At 43.7% G+C, this 8233-nt stretch overlaps 1 non-coding gene across 1 annotated transcript; it reads right to left on the minus strand.

Moving 5' to 3' along the window:
- Positions 1-1023: 1023 nt before the first annotated feature.
- Positions 1024-1130, minus strand: LOC142170825 (small nucleolar RNA R71). Its single transcript, XR_012700438.1, has one exon. It is a non-coding gene; the product is annotated as a small nucleolar RNA R71 (small nucleolar RNA).
- Positions 1131-8233: the final 7103 nt, after the last annotated feature.

Raw genomic sequence — 8233 nt, forward strand, 5'->3', positions numbered from 1 at the left:
ACAAAGCCAGCTAGCGTATCTCGGGAGAGTGCGTCTAGTAAATTACCGTGATTACTCGGGAGAGATTCACGGTAAAAAGAGTGTTCATGGTTGATAGAGATGTGTTGGTAAATCTATATGAAACATAAACAGAAGGGATTCCATCAATAGGGGAAATCACTACCTTAGAACCTTCTCATTATTGTTCACAACTTAAGCATATTTAGTTTACAACTGTTTATTGACTTTCAATCTTAGTTATTAAATATACCATCAACTGTTATTCACAACGTTTGGGGAAGTTGATTCTAAAGAATTTAGTAAGTCCAACGAAAGTAATTGATAGGTTAATTCTCTGCGGATTCGACTCTGGGCATAAATACTCAAGTTATATTTGCAACGTCCGCATTGTCCTTTTATAAGGCATAGTTGGGCGTGATCAAATTTTGACGCTGTTGTCGGGGAATTAACGGTTTTATCAATTACAATTGAAAGAAGTGCATGCCTAGAATCTCATCGAGATCTGGTGAAGTATTTGAAGCATTATCAGATCCCGAGAAAGTTTTCAAGGCCTTGAATCGGGCTAATCAGAAAAACAAACAACAACAAACAACTGCACAATTCGAAACAATCATGGGGGATCACGAGGAAAACCCAACGGTACCAATAGTGCCAGAGGCTGCTCTCTATGACTGGGCACAACCCACAGCTGAAAATCTGTCCACAGCCATTGTAGTTCCGCAGATACAGGCTGAGTCATTCCAAATTATGAATAACATGCTGCACTTGTTTCAGAACAAGGGACTATTTTCGGGGTCGCAAGTCGAAGATCCTCAGCAGCACTTGAAGAACTTCATCTCTATCTGCAAAACCCAAAGGCAGCCCAACGTAACTCCTGAAGCAATCAAGCTGTTATTGTTTCCATTCTCAGTGACAGGAGCTGCCCAGACTTGGCTAAACTCACTTCCCATAAATTCTATAACAACTTGGGATGAGTTAGTCAGGTAATTCCATAACAAGTTCCACCCACCCAATAAGACTGCTCAACAAATTGATGAAATTTTGAGTTTTAAACAGAGACCAATGGAGACACTGCATGAAATATGGGAGCGCTTTAAAGGGATGCTGGTTATATGCCCGCACCATGGTATTCCAAATCTGATGTTGGGGCAACGGTTTTACATAGGATTGTCAGATAGCGTGAAGAACATTGTTGATGCTTCAGCTGGTGGAGCATTTTTGAGCAAAACATGGAGAGAAGGCCAGAGTCTGCTTGACAAGATGACACAAAATTCGGGATGGACAACTAGGAATGCACCTATCACTCCAGTGGTTCACTCAGTGCCCTTAGATCCATCCAACTCTATGGCTGAAAATATGGCCACCTTATTGACACAAATGAGTATACTCACCAAAAAGGTGGAAGAGTCAGGGCAGAAGCAGCAGGTACACATCGTAAATACTACCAATGGGGGCTTGTGCGCATCTTGCATTAGTCAGCCAATCGGTAACCAATGGAATACAGAACATGATCATCACCACTACCCTGAAGACATGAATTATGTGTCTAATTATGGAGGCCAGAGATAGGGTAGTCAGAATTGGGGCCAGCAAAATCAGCAATACAGGCCAGTCCATCCACAGTTCAACAATGGAAACATGGGAGGTATGAGACCCCCGAACAATATGGCACCTTACCCAAGGCCATATGGATATAATAATCAGAATCAACAGCAGGGGTATCACCCTCCTCAGCAGCAGCATGGTGGAAGGCAGGAAGATGGGTTAGCTAGACTTGAGGCAATGATACAGTAGGTTATTGGGTCTAATGCAAAGATTAATGAGAGAGTGGATGCATATGATGCAACAATCAAGAATATTGAAGTGCAGGTGGGCCAAATTTCTGTCTCTGAACAGTCGTTCTCATGGGACACTACCTACAGACACCCAGATAAATCCAAAAGATTAAGGCCCAAAGCAGCTGATGGCGGTAAGTCTACGTAATGACAGAGATCTGGATGTAGAGCAAGAGAGGAATCAAGAAACTAGACAAGCTGAGACACTTATACCAGTGCCCATTGAGCTGGATGAGTCAACGAAACTGACAGAGGTGCCAGTCCAGCCTGCCCAGGAAGATAATAGCATTTAGAATGAGACCGAGAAAGAAGCTGAGACAGTCCAGGAACCAGTAGTTGATGTAGCAGCTGATAAGGATCAATCCCAGTTGATTGGGAAGAAGAGACCTCCTGCACCTTTCCCTCAGAGGTTGGCAAAGTACCAAAAGGAGGAGCAATACAAGAAGTTCTTCGAAATGCTGAAACAAATCCAGGTAAACATACCATTGATTGAAGCTTTGAAGGAGATGCCTGGGTATGCAAAAATGATGAAGGACTTGATGTCCCGAAAGTTTGATTTCCAAGACTTGGCCACAGTTACTCTTACTCAGACATGTAGTGCAGTGGTGACTAGACCAATTGCAGAAAAGCTGTCTGACCCAGGGAGCTTTACAATTCCATGCACTATTGGTAATTTTGCTTTTGCTAAAGCACTGTGTGATCTAGGGGCCAGCATCAATCTTATGCCCCTGGCGATTTACAAGAGGTTGGGCATTGGAAGAGCTAGACCCACCTCTATGTTGTTATAGCTAGCTGACAGGACAGTGAAACGACCCTCTGGTATACTGGATGATGTGCTAATTCAGGTAGGGAAATTTGTGTTCCCTGCAGATTTTGTGATCTTAGACTGCAGAGTGGATGAAGAGATTCCCATAATTTTGGGAAGACCATTCTTGGCCACAGGAGAGCTCTCATTAATTGTGAAACCAGGGAGCTCAAGATGAGATTGAACGATGAGGAGATAACATTCAATGTGCAGAAATCTATGAGGCGACCAAGTGAATTCGCCAATTGTTCTCTTATTGATGTCGTGGATGTAATCGTAGAGACTGATGATGAGGTACTAACCATTGAGGAACCCCTTGCTGCATGTTTAATGAATTTGGATGAGGTGAATGGAGAGGAACTGGCGGAATGGGTGTTGGCATTAGAGGGTAGAGGGTTCTGGGATAGAACTCTAGAATTTGAGCCCTTGCACTTGGAAAATCGAGAGACTCCTCCAGCCAAGCCATCTATCGAAGAACCACCAAAGCTGGAGTTAAAGCCATTGCCCAACCATCTCAGGTATGAATTCCTTGGACCTAACTCCACATTACCTGTTATTATCTCATCTAGTTTGTTAGATGTGCAGGCGCAACAACTCTTGCAGGTACTTAAGGAGTGCAAGACTGCCATTGGGTGGACCATGGCAGACATAAAGGGGATTAACCCCGCCTACTGTATACACAAAATTCTACTGGAAGAGGGACACAAACCTTCCAGGGAACACCAAAGAAGGCTGAACCCTAACATGAAGGAAGTGGTGAAGAAGGAAGTAATAAAGTGGTTAGACGCGAGAATTATCTTCCCAATCTTTGACAGCAGCTGGGTTATCCCAGTTCAATGTGTATCTAAAAAGGGTGGCATGACGGTAGTTAAGAATGATAACAATGAATTGATCTCTACAAGAACAGTCACGGGCTGGAGAATTTGCATGGATTATAGAAAGCTAAATCTAGCCACCCGGAAAGACCACTTCCCACTTCCTTTCATTGATCAGATGTTAGACAGACTGGTAGGGAGGTCACACTTCTGTTTTCTGGACGGGTACTCAGGATACAACCAAATCTCCATTGCACCGGAGGACAGAGAGAAGACCTCTTTCACTTGCCCTTATGGCATTTATGCCTTTCGGAGGATGCCCTTTTGCCTATGCAACGCACCCGCCACATTCCAACGGTGCATGATGGCCATATTCATTGACATGGTAGAGGACATAATAGAGGTGTTCATGGATGACTTCTCAGTGGTGGAGAATTCATTTGATGAGTGCCTGATAAATCTGACACGTGTGCTGAAACGGTGTATCGATACTAACCTGGTTCTAAACTGGGAGAAGTGCCACTTTATGGTACAAGAAGGCATAGTCTTGGGGCACCGGGTGTCAAGCAAAGGAATTGAGGTAGATCGTGCTAAAGTGGATGTAATAGCAAAGCTACCTCCTCCAACTTCAGTCAAAACAATCAGAAGCTTCCTTGGGCATGCCGGTTTCTACCGGAGATTCATAAAAGACTTCTCAAAAATTACCAACCCTCTCTGTAAGTTGTTAGAAAAAGATCACCCTTTCTTATTTTTTGATGATTGCAGGGTAGCATTCGAGGAGCTGAAAAAGAGACTAGTCACATCACCTATCATTGTTGCCCCCAACTGGGAGCAACCATTCGAACTCATGTGTGATGCCAGTGACTACGCAGTGGGGGCAGTGCTGGGACAGCGGAAGGACAAGCTGATGCATCCAATCTACTATGCTAGTAGAACACTAAGTGGAGCAAACTGAACTATATTGTGACTGAAAAGGAGATGTTGGCTATGGTGTTTGCTTTCGACAAGTTCAGATCATATCTGATTGGTTCTAAGGTAATTGTATACACTGATCATGCAACTCTCAGGTACTTGATTGAGAAGAAGGAGTCTAAGCCGCGCCTGATTCGTTGGATGTTGCTGTTGCAAGAATTCGACCTTGAAATTCGTGACCGTAAGGGCACAGAGAACCAAGTCGCTGATCATCTATCACGACTTGAGGGAGCTGAAAATGCAGTTGAGGTTGAAGATATTTTGAAAACCTTTCCAGACGAGCAGCTGCTCGCTACTAATCTTGAGGAAGCGCCATGTATGCAGACTTTGAAATTATCTGGCCTACGGTATAATTTCCTATGACCTTTCATCTGTACAAAAGAAAAAGTTTTATCGTGACTACCGCATGTATTATTGGGATGAGCCTTACCTGTTTAGAATTTGTGTTGACAATATGATCCGGAGGTGTGTCCCCGAGATAGAACAATCTTCTGTTTTGCAGGCTTGTCACGCATCGGCTTATGAAGGACATTTTGGAGGGGTCAGGACAACTACGAAAGTGCTAGAGGTCGGATTCTTTTGGCCAACAGTGCTTAAAGATGCGCACCAATAGGTGAAGGGCTGCAATGAATATCAGCGGCCCGAGAACATTTCCCGTCGCCATGAGATGCCCATGAACCCAATTCAAGAGGTGGAAGTGTTTGATGTCTGGGGGATTGACTTCATGGGTCCCTTCGTCAGCTCCTATGGCAATAAGTACATACTTGTTGTTGTGGATTACGTGTCCAAATGGGTAGAAGCTGTAGCGTTGCCCACTAATGATGCAAGAGTGGTGGTGGGGTTTTTGAAGAAGAACATATTCACCAGATTTGGGACACCAAGAGCGATTATCAGTGACGGAGGTACTCACTTCTGTAATAGAGCTTTCGAGAAGTTGCTTGCAAAGTATGATGTACGCCACAAGGTGGCTACCCCTTATCACCCGCAAACTAGTGGGCAGGTTGAAGTGTCCAATAGAGAGATAAAGAGTGTGCTAACCAAGACTGTGAACACCACAAGAACTGATTGGGCGAAAAAGTTAGATGATGCACTCTGGGCCTATAGAACTGCTTTTAAAACACCGATTGGAATGTCACCATATAAGTTGGTGTTCGGGAAGGCCTGCCATATGCCAGTGGAACTTGAGCATAGAGCGTGGTGGGCACTGAAACAGCTGAATCTAGACATCGAGGCTGCAAGCACAACGAGAATCACAGAATTGCATGAGCTCGACGAGTTCAGACATCTTGCTTTTGAGAGCACAAGGTTGTACAAGGAAAGAATGAAGAGGTTGCACGACAAGAACATTGTGGAGCAAAATTTCAATCCTGGAGATATGGTGTTGCTTTATAACTCACGATTAAGGTTATTTCTGGGTAAACTCAGGTCACGATGGTCTGGACCATTTAGAGTGGTCGAAGTTATCCCTTTAGGTGCTATCGAGATTGCCACAGAGAAAAACTCTCGTACATTTAGAGTCAATGGGCAGAGATTGAAACTATATGTGGGCATGAACGAATGAAAGGAAGTGTCTGAGCTACAGCTGACTGAACCACAGAGGTCGAGCGAGCCTTAAATGCTCTCATCATTGTCGTGCCGCGACGTTAAATCAGGCGCTGCGTGGGAGGCAACCCACGAATGTGTTGTAAGTGTAATGCATAAAAAAAAAGTAGCAAGAACACGCCCAGAACGCGGTCCCAGCATAACCGCAGTCGGACCGCGGTCAAGGACCTTCTCTGAAAGAAGTCTATCGCGGTCCCAGCGTAATCGGGAGAGAGTGCATATTTAGGTAATTGTTGAACAACATCACTCCCAAAGTATAAGAGAGATCTATAACTGCGGGTTTAAAGGCGGGATTAGGGATAACGAAGTCTTGGGTGCAATCTAAAGTGAACTGTAATAAACAAAGCCAGCTAGCGTATCTCGGGAGAGTGCGTCTAGTAAATTATCGTGATTACTCGGGAGAGATTCACGGTAAAAAGAGTGTTCATGGTTGATAGAGATGTATAAATCTATATAAAATATAAACAGAAGGGATTCCATCAATAGGGAAAATTACTACCTTAAAACTTTCTCATTATTGTTCATAACTTAAGCATATTTAGTTTACAACTGTTTATTGACTTTCAATCTTAGTTATTAAATATACCATCAACTGTTATTCACAACATTGGGGAAGTTGATTCTAAAGAATTTAGTAAGTCCAACGAAAGTAATTGATAGGTTAATTCTATGTGGATTCGACTCTGGGCATAAATACTCAGGTTATATTTGCAACGTCCGCATTGTCCTTTTATAAGGCATAGTTGTTCTACCAGCAACAGAGAGGCCATTAACATTGGATGTTCAAGCCTTAGCCAACCAGTTTGTTAGATTGGATATCTCGGAGCCCAGTCGAGTTCTTGCCAGCATGGTTTCTCGGTCTTCTCTATATGACCGTATCAGAGAGCGTCAGTATGATGGCCCCCATTTTCTTGCCCTCAAGGACATGGTTCAACACGGCGATGCCAAGGAGGTTACTATTCGGGATGACGGTGTGTTACTGATGCATGGCCGATTATGTGTGCCCAATGTGGATGGTTTGTGCGAGTTGATTCTTCAAGAGGCCCATAGTTCGAGGTACTCCATTCATTCGGGTGTCGCTAAAATGTATCAAAACTTGAGGCAGTACTATTGGTAGAGAAAGATGAAGAAGGACATAGTGGAGTATGTAGCTCGGTGCCTAAATTTTCAGCAGGTGAAATATGAGCATCAACGACCGAGTGGTTTGCTTCAGTGACTTGAGATTCCTGAGTGAAAATAGGAGTGTGTCACCATGGATTTCGTTGTCGGGCGCCCATAGACTAGAAGAAATTTGATACGGTATGGGTGATTATGGACAAGTCGAGCCAAGAGAAGCTAAGCTATTAGGCATGGATCTAGTTCGAGATGCTTTGGAGAAGGTCAAGATGATCCAGGATCGGATTCGTACAACTTAATCTAGACAGAAGAGTTATGTGGTTCGGAAGGTTTGCGATGTTGCATTCATGTTAGGAGAGCGTGTCTTGCTCCGGGTTTCATCCATGAAGGGTGTGATAAGGTTTATAAAGAAGGGAAAGTTTATCCCTAGGTATATCAGACCATTTGAGATCCTTGAGAGGATTGGAGAGATGACCTACAAGCTTATCTTGCCACCTGGTTTATCTGCGGTTCATCCAGTGTTCCATGTCTCTATGCTCTGAAAGTATTATGGTGATCCATCTCATGTTCTAGACTTCAGCACAGTCCAATTGGACAAGGATTTGACCTATATTGAGGAGCCTGTGGGTATTTTGAACCGAAAGATCCGAAAGTTGAGATCAAAGGATATTTCTTCAGTGAAGGTTCAATGGAGGGGTCATCCGGTCGAGGAGGCGATCTGGGAGACCGAGCATGACATGCAGAGTCGTTATCCTCATCTATTCACCACTTCAAGTATGTCCTTATGCACGCTCGAGGGTGAACGTTTGTTTTAAGAGGGGGAGAATGTAATGACCCGATCAGTCGTTTGTGTGATTACGCCATGTTACTCCTTTTTATTGCTTCACACTTGTATGTTTACCATTTTATAACTTGTAGGGCTGGTTAGTTTCGTTCTGGGAAGCTTTCGGGTTGATTTGGACCCTTGATTTTGACTTAGAAGTTTAAATGTGAAAATGTTGACCAAACCATGACTTTTGTGAAAACGACTCCGGAACTGTATTTTTATGACTCCGATAACTTCGTATCGTGATTTTGGACTTGGGTGT

The sequence above is a fragment of the Nicotiana tabacum genome, chromosome 16, assembly GCF_000715075.1.
Source record: "Nicotiana tabacum cultivar K326 chromosome 16, ASM71507v2, whole genome shotgun sequence".
Taxonomy (NCBI): Eukaryota; Viridiplantae; Streptophyta; class Magnoliopsida; order Solanales; family Solanaceae; genus Nicotiana; species Nicotiana tabacum.